The sequence below is a fragment of the Tachysurus vachellii genome, chromosome 7 (assembly GCF_030014155.1).
Source record: "Tachysurus vachellii isolate PV-2020 chromosome 7, HZAU_Pvac_v1, whole genome shotgun sequence".
Lineage (NCBI taxonomy): Eukaryota > Metazoa > Chordata > Actinopteri > Siluriformes > Bagridae > Tachysurus > Tachysurus vachellii.
Genome location: NC_083466.1, coordinates 6,191,953 through 6,210,625, shown reverse-complemented (window position 1 = coordinate 6,210,625; position 18,673 = coordinate 6,191,953). Strand labels below are relative to the sequence as shown.

General features: G+C 37.9%; 4 non-coding genes across 4 annotated transcripts; 2 read left to right on the top strand and 2 right to left on the bottom strand.

Moving 5' to 3' along the window:
* Window positions 1-13,346: 13,346 nt before the first annotated feature.
* trnag-ccc (transfer RNA glycine (anticodon CCC)) lies at window positions 13,347-13,417 on the top strand. The gene has a single exon. It is a non-coding gene; the product is annotated as a tRNA-Gly (tRNA).
* A 427-nt stretch (window positions 13,418-13,844) lies between these two features.
* On the top strand, window positions 13,845-13,917 carry trnaq-uug (transfer RNA glutamine (anticodon UUG)). Its single transcript has one exon. It is a non-coding gene; the product is annotated as a tRNA-Gln (tRNA).
* A 3,522-nt stretch (window positions 13,918-17,439) lies between these two features.
* Window positions 17,440-17,512, bottom strand: trnaf-gaa (transfer RNA phenylalanine (anticodon GAA)). The gene has a single exon. It is a non-coding gene; the product is annotated as a tRNA-Phe (tRNA).
* A 730-nt stretch (window positions 17,513-18,242) lies between these two features.
* Window positions 18,243-18,324, bottom strand: trnal-uag (transfer RNA leucine (anticodon UAG)). The gene has a single exon. It is a non-coding gene; the product is annotated as a tRNA-Leu (tRNA).
* Between the last annotated feature and the right edge of the window lie 349 nt (window positions 18,325-18,673).

Genomic DNA, 18,673 nt, shown 5'->3' with positions numbered 1-18,673 from the left:
AAGCTTCCATAATAATAGACAAATCTGAACAGCAACAGTAAAGCACACAGTGACACTTAAATGCATTCAAATTCCATCACTCGCCCTCATGCCACATTTGTCACAATGGCACAAACATATTTTAGAAGCAGTCTAGAGTGTATTGAAAAGCTTTCAATATACTTTAATAAGAAGTGTATTGGAAAAAAAATTACAAAAAAGTGTTTTTGGAAAAACATTACATTTAGAGTTGGATTAAATAAAAGTTGGCAAATTAAAGTAAGAACAAAATTCAAGAACTACCACAGTAAAAAGCAACAACTCCACTTATAACCTTTCAGAAAACCTTAAACAGACATCCTTTGGTGCATTCTTGATGCCCTCTGTCCTCCTCTGTCTCTTGCCCCGGTGAACCATTTTGACAGTGCCTTCTCAGCTTCTTGCTGGTTGACCTTCGACATCAGGGCATTGATCTCTGCAAAAACAAATACATTTTTAAGATAAAATATATTACAAACAGCACATTTGTGGTTTTTACAATGACAGTCCATGGTACAAGTAAATGCTTGTGTTACAGCTTATTCTTCCCCCACTCAGCCACCCTAACAGACATTAGGTGTGTTCATCTTGAGGTGGCGCTGTCAACACTGATTTGTATATAACATCAAAGTACTGTGAGAGCGATTATACAGCCGATCAAACTGTCTGCTCATGTGGTAATTAGATGTCATACACTGAACAGTCTGTGTAGTGTTGCTTTAAGAAAACGCACCAGTGTGGAGTGTGTAGAGTGTGTGAAGTAGTGTGCACTTTGTTTTTTGTAACGTTGAGCATGGCTCCGCATCCAAAAATGACAGACCTATTAGTTGTCCATTATTCACCCATCCCCCCATCGGATGTGCCACCACAAATGGAACACACTTTCATTTAACCAGAATGAAATTTTACTTTCAGGTAAGCTCTCATCTCATTACTCAGCAGAGGCAGCAGAACTTACTGCCCTTATAGAAGCCTGCAAGTTGGCAGAGGTTGAGACTGTGACTGTATACACTGATAGCAGGTACGCCTTCAACGCCACACATGACTTTGGTACATTGTGGCAACATCAGGGGTTTTTGGCCTCCTTTCACTCATTATGGCCTGATAGCTGACCTCCAGGATGCAGTCCTACTTCCAAAAGCAATAAAAAAAAGTCTGTAAATGCGAAACGCATATGCGTAATAATGATCCTTTTCCATAGGTAATGCCAATCCTATTGTCCAAGCGTTGTGCAGTCGAGTGCGTAAAGTCTCAGTCAGGCTGTCTCTTTTATCCTTCTCTTAATTTGCATGCTCTATCCGATTTCCCATTATTATCAAGTTTAAGATTTTGTCTCCTCCTATCTATTTTACATAGCTCCTCCTAATTTCCTATTATTTTTGAGTTTTCAGCTCGTACGGCCTTTTTATTTATTCCTTTTATGGATTTACGATTTCTGATTTCCCAATATTTTCAACCTTGTTTCTGAGTTTTTATATATATACTTAAGCCTGACACTTCCTGAAACCTGCACATTCCTCTCTGGACTCCAAGAGAACACGAGTGTGGATTTTAACAACAGTCTCCGTGGATTATTTGTCCTCAACCTTCTCATCTTTTTGCTTCTATATAAAGTAGTTCTGTCATCCCAAGCTTCCCAGCACTCCTGGCATCTTCACCATTTTAGGCAGCTTTCCTTATGCCTCCTCATCTTCTCCTCGTTTCCACGTACTTCTCCCTCTCCATCATATCCTTATACTTATATTCACTAGGCCTTTCATCAACAAACGTCTTTTGATCCATGTTTCTCTGAGTGATTATTTCATTTTGATTAGCTTATCTACTACAGCTAAGGCACTTAGGCTTAACTGATTATGTGCTATAAAGTCTGAGTTTAATACAATTAGATTCTGGTAGTCATTTTTCTCAACACTTATTACAAAATTAAGTTTTTATTTTGTTGCATTAATTGGAGATTAACATTATTCAGGGAAAAAAAGTATAAAAATTGTCTGAATTTTCCCTTACATTATTACTATTATTAAATAAACAGTCATTAATATTTTGATTCAAAGTTTTTAATATTAAAACATTACATATACATTAACATCAAATATAATATACAATATTTACAATATATACAGTTTATTGAAAATATTAGATGTTCTTCTTTCTCCTCGTCCTCTTCTTCTTCTTCTTGAGTGAAGGAAAATGCTGAAAAAAGAAAAGTAGACATGCACTGATTATAATGTTATATTTCTTTTATATATAATGATAATTACCAATTTAATTTTAATTACAGTTTATTACGTTATAACAATATTATACTATTATTGCTCTGGTCTTAATAATTATGATATTCCAAAATTGTCATTCCGCATGTATTCTATTCAGCAGATTTCTATTGAGCAGATTGAAGAAATTCAATCATTGCAAAGTGTGTGTAATGACTGCAGAATAAAATTGTGTAGCATTTGTCTGAGAATTATTGTGTGCATCAGAGTACTTACCACGTCCTGGCCAGCTTCCCTCGCCTGAAGCACAGCAGCAATCTGCTCGACCTGCACACACGCATGAATATGACAGTAAATTACAGTGTTTCATCTGCCTGATTTGTGTATGATGATTGAATAAGTATGTTGTTGTTGTCCTTTGGCTGCTCCATGTTCGGGGTCGCCCCAGTGGGTTGTCCGATCCACATGTTTTGATTTGGCACAGGTTTTATGTCTGATGCCCTTTTTGACTCAACCCTCCAATTTTATCTGTGCTCGGGACTGGAACTGAGCGTTAACCGCTCATTGGCTGGCTTGGTTTTGGTGAGAGCACAAGATATGATTGAATAAGCAAGTGATATACATAAATGTGAGTATCTGTAAATAAGTCATTATTAGTAGGTGTGGCTTTGTTTCCACACAAGTAAAGCTAACTCATGTCAACTGCATGAATCAGACAGAACACAATTTATATATTGCTAAACATCTAGACAATTTACTAAAACATACAAAAAGAAAAAAGAAAGAGTAACCCCCTCTATGTGTGTGTTTATGTATGAGTGTGTGTATGTGTACACGTACATGGGCACGCAGACGGTTGGGCTCTGCAATCAAGTTGACCAGGTCGTAGTTGTTCTCTCCTTCGATAACCAACCTGGTTATGTGTTTGGCCCCAGTCGGGTGGATTTTCTCCACTAGGGGAAAAATGTACTCATCTGCAGAGAGAGAGAGAGAGAGAGATGAGTGAGATGGAGAGATGCTGCTTTGTCTTTTGTTTGGTTTGGCTCGGCTCCATATTCCAAAAGCAAGAGGAGTGTAAAGTAGACAGTAGACTGTAGACACTGTTGTATTTAAGAAAACACTTCTCATGCTGTGAGGAAGTGTATTTGAGCTGTATTTGTGTGGAAGTTTGTATATGACTGTGAGACTCACACAGCATCCTGATCTGTTCGTCCAGATCAGCTGACTCCAACATGTAGATTGTCAGAAGCTTCTGAGATGTGAAGGAACAGCAGGCTGGGAAAGTAAAAGATTATTATTATTGTTGATGTAATTAGAAGTAGAATTAGTAGTAGAAAAAAATAATTGATTAAACATCATAGATGTAGTTAATATATTATAATATATTGCAATATTAAGCAAAAATGTTGTGTTGTGTGTGTGTTTCAATCTGTATAACTGCAGCACTCTTCAGTACCTCAGACTGGGAGATAAAGAAGCCTGTAGACAGAAAAACATAATAATACAATTTTTAAGTTAAAATCCATTTTATTTTGGAGAGAAAGAGAGAGAGAGAGAGAGAGAGAGAGAGAGAGAGAGAGAGAGAGAGAGAATAATAATAAACTATAATTAAATAAAAGCCTGTAATGTTTGCTATTAACCCTTAAATACAATATGACCCTCACTGTGCTGTTGTGTAAATGAAATGATTAGCTACATTCTACAGGTAGAAAACACATTGTAACTAAAAGTCCGGAGCTAATCATGTATGTGTCTAATCACTATGTTACACCTGCTTTACTGTAAAACCTGTAGTGAGGATTGTGAAAAGTCACCAAACAACAGAGGAAATATTTTATTGTGAAATTAAAATCGATTCTTAAGTCAAGCTCATCGATTCGGTTCAGTATTTTTACTGTCATTTATACCTGTGTCCAAGTTCGCTAGCACAGTAAGTAGCATTGTGCTAATTCACGTCAAAAGAGGATCTCGTTTAGATAGAAAACATTAGACTGTAACACGGTGTAATTTAAACCTGCTTTATTGTAAAAACACTATGACATTAAAGTCACATTCTCTTACCGTGAGCTGACTGAGTTTGGTCGGGAGGAGCGCGGAAATCCATGGAGTTTTCTTCTAAAATCTCTTTATTTTAGTGCAGATATTCAATGTTGCTCCGTTCAGCTCAGTGTTGTGTTTGGATTTAAAATGATTCGATGGAACGCGGCATCATAATAGAGGCAGTTTAAACATAAATAAACACGACGGATATGACGTGTGCACAGGTTCATAATTGTTGATAACAAGCATTAATAAAATATATTAAAAGGAAAAATAATAAAGCTATTATTATTAGTGAATTATTAAAAATTATTATTATTATTATTATTAGTAGTAGTAGTAGTAGTAGTAGTATTTCATTGCGAAGCTACAACCTACTGTATTCATGCTCTATGTCAGTGTATGTTCATGATCTAAAAGGCACACAGGAGATATTACAGTCTGTAGCCTACTGCAGAAGCTTTGTGAAAGTTTTAACTCAAATAAAAAATCTCATTTAATTAACAAACTTTATCTGATCATGTTACGTGCTGTTTGTCGGTTCTGGGTTTTTTTTTTTTCCCCCCTCTCTTTTCTCCGCCATCTGTCTCCTCAGATCCCTGCCATTAGACACCTTTCCTGTCAATCTTGATTATCCGGTGTGACATCACTCTTCGATCCACCAATCAACACCCGATCCCGCATAATTAAACACACCACCATTCATTCATGGAGTTCGCTCGTGTTTCTGTTGAACTTGAGCCGCGTTTGATAACCTGTGTGCTGATTTGCTTGTTGTGGTGTTTTTCCGTTTGTATATCAGTCTGTTCGTTAACCCAGTTTGTTAGTCACTCGTTCTGCATCTGTACGTTAGTGTTCATTCGCCCTGTGTTTGTGACTTTGTTTATATTGGGGAAAATGGACAGGTAAGTACGTCACGTGACCTACATTGTGCAACACGTAGGAAATCATTACTGTATTAGACACACTAGGTTAGGAGCGCGTGCCACCCTCTGTACGTTTTGTAGTGATGGTGAAGTGAAGCTTTCTTAAAGCAGTGAAGCTTTCAACCCAATTGTATCGGAAAAAGGTTCATTACTCGAAGCTTTTCAAATCAGAGCTCGATGAGGACCTCTGCTGGTGAAAGCGCTATCACAGAATGTTCAACAACCAAACAACGTATTAATTTTACAAGCAAAAATCAATGGATTGACAAATTAAAGATAGATTAATAAATAAATGAATCAATATATTAAATACATGACCAAAGCATGTTCCATTGCATACACATGGTAACTCCAAACAAAAATGTAATAAAGATAACTTTTTGTATGGTGAATGTGGACATTTTTACTGTTTTTTTTTTTTAGAAAAAAAAATCAAACTCATGAATGTTGAAGGTACATAAGTGCAGACACTTTTACACGATTATAAATCTCCCTTACAGACTACTGTACTGTAGGCTAGATGGATGCTTTGTGCTTAATTATGTTTTATTAACAATCAGCAATCAGGTGTCCACCTGTTCATTTGGCTTGCTGTTTCATAATGAGCCAACCTCTGACATTAGTGTGATGAGGTTGGTGCAGAGCTTTGCTGCCTTCTCATCAGTCACCACTTGCTGACATCCTGCTGTCTTGAAGCCCTGGGAAGTCAATAGCTTTTTTAACAACAAGGTTTAGAGCATGAGCTATGCAAATGGTACTCCTTAGCTGTAATTGTTGGCACATGCTATCATATTAGCAGCTGTATCATTGACAAGACATCTAATTTTAGACTGAATCCCCCATTCCTCAATGAGAGATGTCTTCACTGCAGCAATGTTTGCTGCTGTACAGTATGTGAAGCAGGAAATTTTCCTACTCCCAGCAACACCATAGCAAGTTGTTCTTTACTGTCAATGAAATGGCAAGTAACAGCTAAATAAGAATCCATATGAATTGATGTCCACATATCCGAAGTTAAGGTCACAGCTGTAGCCCTAACCACTTCTTTAGCTCTCTCTTTCTCCTCTGTAAACCTTTTCTCCACCTTTGTCTTCAGTGTTTGCCTTGATGGGAGCATGTACGTATGTAGGATCCAGGAGGCTGACAAAATTTCTGAAGCCAACATCCTCCACAATGGTAAAAGGCTGCGAGTCTTGGACAATCATGTTCACAAGAGCCTCATCAATCTTGACTTTTTTTGTTTCCTACAACACAGAAAGAGAGAGAGAGAGAGAGAGAGACACATCTTGGACAGAGGATCTGGCACTGTCATGCTTTGCACGAAAATGCCTCAACATGGATGATGTATTATTATTATTATAGACCAGCTGCTGGGAGCAAATCAAACACTGGACCTAAAAACAGATTAAGGATAGACCTTGTCTAAAAAGTATAAAGTGTGAACCATTTAAAAAAAGATCATGGTATTAAGCAGTGCACAAAAGGCTTTTCTTGCATTCATATATTTTTCAACTTATTACTACTATCCATTAAATATATATATATATATATATATATATATATATATATATATATATATATATATATATATATATATATGACAAAATGTATGACATGAAATGTTACATTGAATCGTATAATTGCCCAATGATGAGTGAGATTTAAGTTATAAATATAGGCTTTACTACAAAACCATATATATCCACCTTATTGGGCAAAATCAAATGAAAGTGTTCCCACATTTCAGAACGTGATCTTTTTGTAACAGGCTTTATTGACAACTCGCTACAGTAATAGATTGTGTCGTGTAAGGCTTCGTGCAGTGCTCATGTTATTGTGTTTCTTTCACATGTAGAGTAAAATTGCTAACGTATAAAATGTAACTGTGCTAATTTAAATGATGTAATAGTGTGTTAGTGCTCAAACTGTCAAAGATGGATAAAACAAGAGTTTGTTTTGCAAACGTTTCCAAAGAAGGGATGTTTAAGTGTTATAATGTGTTGATTTAATCATTTTAAAATGTATGTTGTGCAGACTGGTGTTTGTTTCCTGGACAAATTGTTGGATGATATGATTGGAACATGGATAATCTGAGTGGATTCTTCTGGATAAACTCTTTGTCACCTTGTCGTCATGTATCGACTTTTCAGCTCTTGGTTCTTCTGTTCTTGATAACCTGGATGTTATTTCTGGGGAAGTGGTAGGACTGAGACTTTACTTCATTCACATTGCCCTGGACTGAGACATTTTTCTTACATATTTTTTTTTTGCATCCTTAGAAAAGGAAAGAGACTTTTTAAAATGCTTGGCTTATAATTATTTTGTTTATATTTGTTTCAAGTTAATTGACAGTTTATTTTAATTACTTGGGTTTTCTGAAGTGCCAGAACAGGGAAAAAAAGCATTCACATATACTGCCACAATATACATTCCTGGTTAACCGTTTGTGTGTGTGGCACTGATTCATTTGTTTTAATATTTCCCCTTTATGATGCTTTCAGTTGTTCTTTCAAACTCGAGTATTTAAATGGCACATGCCTTAAAAGGTCCTTAAACAAATTTAGAGGAACAGACATTTAAAATTGGATAAGCCCTGAGACAGGGGCTACACAAGCACATTGTATTTGTGTACAATATATAATAGAATTATATTGACTGATATTATGATATGTCATCTTAATTTATATTTCCTAGAAATCTATATTTGGGGGGAAAAGATAGATAAAGTGATACTCATGGAGGTTGGACAAATACCTGTTACCTATTATCTGTCAACACTGAAATTGTGAATGAATGGACTGGGCTACATCCCAAATTGCATGCAAGCATACATCATACTAATGCCCAATACTATTGTATTTGCTACAGCAGCATGCAACCGGGCTGTATATATGAGGCTTAGAGTAATTAAACTATTATATCTTTCACTATTCATCACCTGGTGCATACAAACTGCACAGTGAGTAATGAGGTATGAAGGCACTGAAATTCCCATCATGCACTGCACAATGTGAGACCTGTTGCATTGGACTGGATGAATGTGCACACGGAAAAATTCTGTCTGTATATACTGTCTGCTGCTTAATGTACTTAGATTTCATACCTCCTACATCCTCCCCATTACATGCCAGAAAATGAATTAGTTATGCCAATAAATAGCACATAAGTGTGAATATGTGTGATGGGCTGCCATCTTAATCAGAGCACCCAGTTTTATTTTGATAGGTTCTGAAGCCACCTTGAAACTGACCAGAGTAAAAAAAAAAAGTGGCGTGACATACAGCTAAGTACGGTGACCCATACTCAGAATTCGTTCTCTGCATTTAACCCATCCAAAGTGCACACACAGCAGTGAACACACACACACCCGGAGCAGTGGGCAGCCATTTATGCTGCGGTGCCCGGGGAGCAGTTGGGGGGGTTCGGTGCCTTGCTCAAGGGCACCTCAGTCGTGGTATTGCCAGCCCGAGACTCGGACCCACAACCTTAGGGTTAGGAGTCAAACTGTCTGACCATTAGGTGACAACTAACAATGAATGAATATATAAATGAAAGAATAAATTATAGTTTGTTCTGCCTATCTACTGACTGACCACTGCAGAGTTCTCAGGTGTATTCAGCATTGGATGGAAAGGTCTTTACTGCTTGGACACTCCCTCTCCTGCGGCAAGCTTGGCCTTGTTGAAGGCATGAGTCTCTTTAGGTTGACCAGAAGCACTGGGTTAGCCCGTTTGAAGTTCGTGTTTTAAAAGTGCTGTATGAAGCTGACTTGCTCCAATGAGATCATATAGTCCGGGCACACTTTTCTGAAGCCGTACAGGTTTAGCTGGCGAGCAAAACTGATGAAATTTGTTGTTCTGAAGTACTTGCTCATCTGCTTGTGGGCTGTAGACAGCACTTCAGCTTTGAAGGCCTCCGGACATGTCAGTATTCCTTCCCCAGTATCATCCCAGCAGATTGAACAAATCTGAGGATCAGTCACCAAATGCCACAAGTTGATGGGAAAGTTTCTGCTGTTGATCCAGACTTCCATCCCAGCTAAATGATCTGTAACCAACAGATAGAAGCTCAGTGTTATTGAAAACTTTTAAAAGTGCTGTATGAAGCTGATATAGTCCGGGCAGACTTTTCTGAAGCTGTACAGGTTTAGCTGGTGAGCAAAACTGACGAAATTTGTCATTCTGAAGTACTTGTTCGTCTGCTTGTTGGCTGTAGACAGCACTTCTACAAGTATTTCTAGAATGTTATGACATCATTCAAAACTATTAAATAAGTGCGCACTTGGATTTATCCAATCAGAGTGAAACAAGAGACTGCGACAATCAGAAAGTGAATTCCTGCTGTGTAGTAAATTGTATGTCAACATAGTGAAGACGCTATTTGAGAAGATTTTGTTTGGAGATTTCAGATTTGTATAGTTTTTACTTGTATATTTGGTTTATCGAGATCCAGTGTGTAATGTTTCAGCAGTATATATAAGTGATAAGTTCGAGGTTGTTTAAGTTAAATCATGCGTTAATGTGACCGCGCTTCCTATTGGCTGCACCCTCAAAAGAGGATCTCGTTTAGATAGAAAACATTAGACTGTAACACGGTGTAATTTAAACCTGCTTTATTGTAAAAACACTATGAAATTAATGTCACGTTCTCTTACAGTGAGCTGACTGAGTTTGGTCGGGAAGAGCGCGGAAATCCATGGAGTTTTCTTTCTTTCTTTAAAGTCGCTTTCTGTAGTATAGGATGTAGGATGTTGCTCCATTCAGCTCAGTGTTGTGTTTGGATTTAAAATGATTCGATGGAACACAGCATCATAATAGAGGCAGTTTAAACAAAAATAAACGGATATGACAGGTTGTAACAGGGCTCGCGAGATGTGGATAAAAAATATATTTAATAATAGATTAAGAAAAAAAAGTTTTCATAATCGTTGTTAACAAGCATTAATAATATATATATGCTATTATTATTAACGAATTATAAAACATGTCATATTCATATTTATATTAATATTCATATAATAATAATAATAATAATAATAATAATAATAATAATAATAATAATAATAATAATAATATTTCATTACAAAGCTACAACCTACTGTATTCATGCTCTATGTCAGTGTATGTTCATGATCTAAAAGACACACAGGAGATATTACAGTCTGTAGCCTACTGCAGAAGCTTTGTGAAAGTATTAACTGAAATGAAAAATCTCATTTAATTAACAAACTTTATCTGATCATATACCATGGAAATGCATGTTTATAATGTTGATATTTATTTATTAAATTAGTGGGGAAAAAGCATGCTCCATGTCCAGAAGAAAGCAGGCTCAGTTACTTTTGGTGCAAAATGTTTTATGTTTAACATAAAATGTTTTTGTGTTTCTAAAAATATAACTTGATGTGCAATATGTGACCCTGAAAAAATAAAATATTTACAAAAAATAAAATCCTACAAAGCAGGCTGCTCTTAGCAGAGGATGGTTTCGATCCATCGACCTCTGGGTTATGGGCCCAGCACGCTTCCGCTGCGCCACTCTGCTTCAGCACAACATTCAAAAGGGACTCAAACCTACAATCCCTGGCTTAGGAGGCCACCGGAGCAAGGGTGTATTAAGTCACTGCTGTTTTGATTTTCTGGCATTTTGGGTTTTTGCTGGAGGCATCTAAGAGCTAAACTGCAACAAATATTAAGCCATTTCATTTTTATTAGAAAGCAGGCTGCTCTTAGCAGAGGATGGTTTCGATCCATCGACCTCTGGGTTATGGGCCCAGCACGCTTCCGCTGCGCCACTCTGCTTCAACACACCTGCCAAATAGGACTCAAACCTACAATACGTGGCCAGTGCCTTATCCATTAGGTCACTGCTGTTTTAAGTTTCTGGCGTTTTGGGTTTCTGCTGAAGGCATCTAAGAGCTAAACTGAAATGTCTTTGGACAAAACCCATTGTCTTTGATGCAAGAGGCCAAAGCTTCATCCAGTAGGCCACCAGGATTGTGGCAATGACCTGCAACGATTAGGGTTGATAGCAACCATTCTGAAATTTATCCCATTTTCTTCTTAGTTAAAATGTAGGCTGTTCCTAGGAGAGGAGGGTTGCAATTTATTGATCACTTGGTTTTGCTACAAGCATGCTTTTCCTGCAGCACACTGCTTAAGCACACCTACAATCCCTGGCTTAGGAGGCCACTGGCAAAAGGCTGTATTAAATCACTGCTGTTTTGATTTTCTGGCATTTTGGGTTTCTGCTGGAGGCATTTAAGAGCTAAACTGCAACAAATATTAAGCCATTTCATTTTTATTAGAAAGTAGGCTGCACTTAGCAGAGGATGGTTTCGATCCATCGACCTCTGGGTTATGGGCCCAGCACGCTTCCGCTGCGCCACTCTGCTTCAGCAAAGAAAAGGGGGAAAAGAGAAAAATAAGTAGAGGGGTTGTAGTGCAGGATAATTGTGCTGCAATGGGGGCACATGGTTGCATCTTTTAAACAATATAACAAAACTAGTTTTTGTACAGTGCACGATTTTTGTAAAGTGAACGATTAACACGCAATGCTTATTTATCCAAATTTATCCAATTTTATTTACTAATACAATTTATTTCAACATAAACAATTTATATTTTAACTTATTAACAAGACAAGCATTAATAACAACTCTCTCTCTCTCTCTCTCTCTCTCTCTCTCTCTCTCTCTCTCTCTATATATATATATATATATATATATATATATATATATATATATATATATATATATATATATATGTAACTATTATTACTATTTAATTTAATCTCAATTATTATATTATACCTACAATAATTATTATATAAATAGTATCATTATAGAGCTTTTCACTTATTACAAAGGTTAGCAAAGGTTCTGGCACTGATGGGTGATTACCTGGCAGAAAGGATGTATATCCCAGAGATATACATCTCTGGCACTGATGGGTGATGACCCTGCTGATTTGAAAATCCAGGCCAGTAAACCACACAGGATCATGCTTGACACTGGGCCAGAAAGAAGATTCACATGCCACATGAGTCAGGCTCATGCCAGGTGCAGCTACATCTGCATGTGATACCATAGTCTCAGTTCTAGCATGTTTGCGGTGGTGAATTACTGCCTCACCCTTAAAATTTTCAGGCTCCTGGAACTCGATAACAGCATGTACATGTTCCATGTGTGCTGTCGGAAGCCCTCTTGGGTTTTGCAGTAAATGCTTTGCCACACTGATCTTCTGGGAAAGCTCCACTCCTTGCAGAAAAGTGTCCCGGTATATGTGTGTGTGTGTGTGTATCTTTATAATACACCTATATTTACAATAAAGTGCTCAATATGTATATATTACATATTTATTTATTTTTATTATTGAAGTGAATGTGGGGAACAGAAGCCCAACTCACCAAGAAGAGACTTTAGTGTTGTTTATTGTTAATAATACCATCTTGGTCCTGTACAGCAGTTCTCTGCAGTCTTCATGCAGCTGATTGATGTGACTGTATGTCATCACAATTGACATTGAGTTATAAACAGTCTGTGGATAAACAGATGCATTGTTTGTATAATGAATGATCAGTAGTCTCTACAATCATATTCAATAACAGCATCAACAAAAATATTCTAAATATTAATTCAGAAAATGAGAATCACATACTACCTTTTTTATTTATGTTTTTACAAACATTCAACGTTTGTCAATTCTCAAATAAAAATTAAGTTATAATAAAATAATATAAAGGTGTAATTACAGTTACAATCTGTAATATTTATATACTTACACTTATACACCATCTCCTATGAAATCACAAATCCCTCTGCATTAGCATTTTTGTACAAGGACAAACATTTTTCACAATCTTAATCAGTAGTGAAACATTGTTGTTTTTTTTTTCATTTACAACCGATTGTGTGTGACTAAGACTATGTTTCGGCCAATTGACTGTTTTGTCAAAAAATCAACAAATCAAAAAATCAAAGCTGAAGGCCTAACAGGTAAAGCTTCAGCTTCACATGATGATTGTGGGTTGGAGTAGCATCTGGGTGCACTTCTAGTTAGCTCTTAAGAAGGCACCCTGAAGTTCAAGAATCCTGCAGGTCCTGAACAACAAATGCTAGGATAACTAGCAAAAGAGCCTGGTGCACAGTGCACCAGTGGTGTAGTGGTATCATACAAGATTCCCATTCTTGTGAACTGGGTTTGATTCCTGGCTGGTGCAGGTTTGTCTTCTGCTTCCTTTCAAGCTGTGCCGTAAAAGGCTTCCTAAGTGCTGTAACTCCTGAGTCAATGTGAGCTTCTAAATGGAACTTTCTGTCATATGTTACAAGCTGATTCTATTATAAGTCATGCTCTTCAAAATGTAGTGGCATCAGCAAGATTTGGATTTTGCCAAGCTGCCTTTTATTCTTGCATTAAACAGAATGTTTTGGGGATGTGTTTCTTTAAGCATCTTATTTGAAGAAGGCTCAATTGTTGCTTTCCAGAGCTTTTCAGATCTATCTGGACAATGGTGAAGGATTGGAGTGAATGCGGATAATAAACTCATGCGATAGCAGTAAAAAATGATATGGTTTAAAAAAAAGTTTTTCCTGAAACCTTTGTCTGCAACCTTTGTCTGCAACCTTTGTCTGCAACCTTTGTCTGCAGGCTCAGTGGCCTAATGGATAAGGCATCAGCCTTTGGAGCTGAGGATTGGGGGTTCGAGTCCCATCTGGGTCAACTTATAAGGTGTTCTTTAGGAACTGCCAAGCACTTCTGTTCACTGCTGCTTATTATCACTTTCACAATCTGGTCTGTCACATGTGTGAGCCGGATGAAAAAACATTGAAATGGACTTTGAAAATCAAGGCTGAAGGCCTAAAAGGTAACGCTTCAGCTTCTTAAGAAGGCACCCTGAACAATTAATGCCTCTCATAACAGCACAACAGCTCACCCAGCATCAGCCCCTCATACCAGCACAACAGCTCGCCCAGCATCTCAAACCAGCACAACAGCTCAGCCAGCATCTCAAACCAACACTCATGCACATATTACAGTCAGTTGTGCTTTGTGCAGCAAAAGTATTGAGGCGGAGCATTTCTCTGGCCATCTCTTAGACTACCATACCAAAGAGAGTTGTGACCAGTGTGACAAAAAAGTCTGGGGTGCAGTTGGACTGCTTCAGCACATTGAAAATGACCACCTTTTCACCAGTGTTGCAGAACAAGGCAGGGCAACTGTGGTGCCACCTACAGCTTCACTCAGAGAGTCATTTGAAAATCATCCTGTAGCTGATCAAGAACATATATCGGTGGCTGCTGGCATCCAAAAGTCCAGTTTCACCCAAGCGTGACAAGAAACTTTACAAAGTGCTCCTCAAACATCATGCACAACAGACATCAATCTGAAGCTTCCAGAAGTGAATTGGGTGTTTTCTCCCCAAGCAATTCTGTAGAGTTATTAAACCAGCAGATCAGTAGTGCATAGCACAGTGTCTTTATGACAGCACAGGACAGCTAAAGCAGCAATTTTCACAGAACTGGTTTTATCCACCAAGCCCTTCACCTCCTGATCCAGGTAGCTATTTCAGACAGCGAATGTTTCTGTGGGCTCCAATGTAGATGTGGGGCATCCCTCTAAAATGTGATGAGTGCAATATGAAAATGCACCATTCTGGAATTTACACAAAAGTGAGGGAAGTCATCGATATTGACTCCAGGTATTATCTCATTGGAGCAGACTACCCTCGCTGTAGCAAGTGTAGGATTCCTATATGCCCTTGGAGTTTGGAGGTGCTTAAACAACTAGATCCTTCCCACAGAAACAAATTCCCGGCTGTCCTCACTACTCAGCTTGTCCTTGATAGGAAGTGTGTGACTTTGTTGAAGTCAAGGTCTGCCGGAAACAGCTCAAGTTACTTGCAGCGTCCCTACAAGGAATTCACAGTGAGGAGTGGGCAAGGCAAACTGTAGAATACCTGTCAGACTGTTGGTCATCTGGATGAGCTGAAGGGTGTCATTACCTCTACATATGGTAGAATTCTGAAGCTTGATTCAACAAAGAAGGTAAATACACACTCACATATGCATACACAAACACACACACACACACACACACACAGAGATATATATATCGTCGCTGTCGGGCGGCGAAACCTCGTATGTCCAAATTTTGTCAATTTCATATTTTTTCACATATCGATGCTATTGGTCAGTCCCCACGTGGGTCTGTTATTTTTACAAGTTATTAACCAATCTAAAGCCTTGAAAATAGCTTGAGCGCAAATCTCTTAACTCCATTGGACACTTCAACTGTATGAGAAACCTCGTAACTCCACCTCTTCTTCACTCCGCGGGAATCTAAAGTGATTTTCGTGGGGCTCAAAGAAAAAAAAATCTGCAGATAAGATAGGATTGTATCTTACAAAGTCAAGGCAAACCGTTATGTTCAACAAGTAGCTGCCTTTGCCGTCATGCTCATCATCACTTTAACAAGCTGGCTGGCTTTTTGCCTCGTTATTATAGGTAAACATGCCGTATAACGTAGTGAAACGATAATTTGACCTTTATTAATTGTATTTTTTGGGTGAACTATTCCTTTAACTATGATTTTATCTGTGTTTATCTGTGTTATTGATGTATTTTAAATATCTATTTATTACTACTTATTTTACATGTTCATTGACGTTTTAAAATGTTTTTTTTGTAATATAATATTTGAATTAAATTTAATGTTTTGGATACCACTATTAAATTATTGTTTTTATTATTATTTTACTGACTTTAAGTCAGCCTACTTATAGACAATGCCTCTCTTGGCACTGTTTTTTGGACACTAACAAGTGAAAATAGTTAGGTTAGATACATTTGAGTAGGTCTGTTTTGTTAAAAATCGATAGTTGTAATGCTTCTGTGCAGAAAGAAACCCGTGAGCCATGAAGGTAAGTTTGCGAACAGATTAGACTAATTTCCACCTATTAGACAGCCTAATCAGCTTATTGTGTTTTGTATTGCATCACTTATAGCTCTTAAACCTTTAAAATAGAGTTTAGGAAGATGTATGTAACTACAGTCATTAGCTTTGGTTAACTATTGAAGCCTTGTCTCTTGTCAAAAGGCTCAACGTGACCGCAGACTTTATTGAACACTGCTGGCAGCAGCGACGTCTGTGTCTGTACCGTTCTTATCAATGACAGCATAATCTCGTATCTCCCTGCTCCCAAGTCATAAAGCTTGTATCTCCGATAAAACGTGACTTTGGGAAAATGTTGTGTTAATGTTGGTACACAACAGTATGTGATAGCAATATAAGGTATAATAACAACTTTAACGATACAATGTTTAATAACTCAAAAAAATACGCGTTTCTTTAATTTCCTGAAAAATAATGGGTTTGGAGATACGAGGATTCCGCCCGACAGTGACGATATATATATATATATATATATATATATATATATATATATATATATATATATACACATCTGCTTGTGTGTATGTATACATTACAAATATTATTTATACTTGATGGTTGTTTGTGTTATTTGTGCTCATATAGATTACCAAAAGTCTTGCTGGTGGCATTGCAGACACAGCTACATGGATGACCAATATTGGAAACAAGTTTGGCCAAGTCTTGAACTGTGTCCTGACCACTGTGTCCTGACATCCATCAGCTTAAAGAGGCAAAGAAGGCAGAGCTTTTAAAAAAATGTGGTGGCCATATTCCATCTGAAGCCCAAATTCTGTCAAGCATCACCTCCAGTGAGCTGGCCAAACACTGCAGGAGGAGGACTCGTGGGGTTGAAGAAGTGGGTGAAGTGTTGACTTTGGTTTCAAACGGTACACAACAGCTGTTCCAACAGTGTGGCTTTCTGGAAGAAAACTTTGAAGAGCTTCTCCGTTTTGTGAGGTGTAACCGCTATATCGGTTGGAAAAACCACTGTGCCACAGTACCTGCATGTAAACCCAGGCTCAGGAGGGGCCTGTGTACAAAGACTGTACCATGCACACTTCCTAAAGCAAATGCGCTTAAGCAGGTCCTAAGTCAGTACACCCTTGTAAAACACCTAGACCCAGGGATAGATTTGAAAATCACGGTGTCTTTAAATGTAGCTTTCTGGCACAATTCCTTTACCAAACAGGTTTAAAAAAGGTCTTGTCAAGAACACCAAGATCCAAAGCCACAAGGGATTTGCAAAGTTTATCGGCACTCCCTAGCCAATGATACAAACATACGCCACCTCTCTAGAAGCAAACCAATTGCCGAAACCCGGGATCGAACCAGGGACCTTTAGATCTTCAGTCTAACGCTCTCCCAGCTGAGCTATTTCGGCAATGGGACACAATGCTGTGAGCATTAGCAACGGGACGCGAGTGTGAGCCTTTGTTTTGTTAAGACCCCACAACACTTTGCAAAGTTCACTGGCACTCTATAGCCTCAGCCTCTTGTTTGAGGTAGCTTTACAAAATTGCAGGTTAGCCTATAATAGGGAACTTAAGGTAATTGAAAAAAATCTTGCAGGATAATCTTGATTAAAACAGCCAGATTTGTGCAGGGTGGAATTCAGCTGAATTTCCACCCTGCACATTCATCAATCCCATGCACCCAGCACTTTGCCTACTGCAGGACTATTAAGGCCGAACCCCCAATGCACTGTGCATTCCTCCATAACAACACAGATCGTTTCAAATCCTGCACACAAAATAATGTCAAAGAATTTCCATCTTGGTGAGTATTTACATAAAGTGTTAACATATTACATAAAGTTATATTTTAAACTCCATTGTGCTTTGTGTAAGTTACTGTGCAACAAAATTTTACCATTGTAAATACAAATACACTGACTGAGCAGACATTTAGGTGAGATTAAAAAAAAAAGTTTCTCTGACAGCGGTGGGATTTAACCCACGCCTCCAAAGAGCAGAAACAGGATGCAAGCTAGTGTGAGCGTGTAAGTTTACCAGCACAGAAATATCTACCAAAGTTAAGATCCAGACTGCTAGGTTATCACACCCCACTTTAGCAGAGACAGGACACTAAATCCATGCCTTGAAACATTTCCCTGGCAGCAGTGGGATTTGAACCCACGCCTCCAAAGAGACTGGAGCCTAAATCCAGCGCCTTAGACCACTCGGCCACGCTACCCACAGACATGCAGGAACATTCTGGCATGAACTTGCTTATGTCAATTAACAAGCATCTGTGTCCAACCAGCACAGAAATACAGCCCAGAGTTGTGAAAGATGCAGATCCAGTGCTAGCTTATCACACCCCACTCTAGCACAGACTCAGTGAACAGTTAGGAAGCTTAATAAAGTTAATTATTGTTTGATTAGAATCAGGGATTAGAATCTCTACAGGGAACGAAAATGAAAACTTTAATTTGAATAAAATCAACTAAAATTGCTCAAGCTAAAGTTTTATTATTTTGTTTAAAATGTCCTTAACTGTTTAACATTATTTTTCCTTTCCAAAGTGATTTCAGGAACCTAAA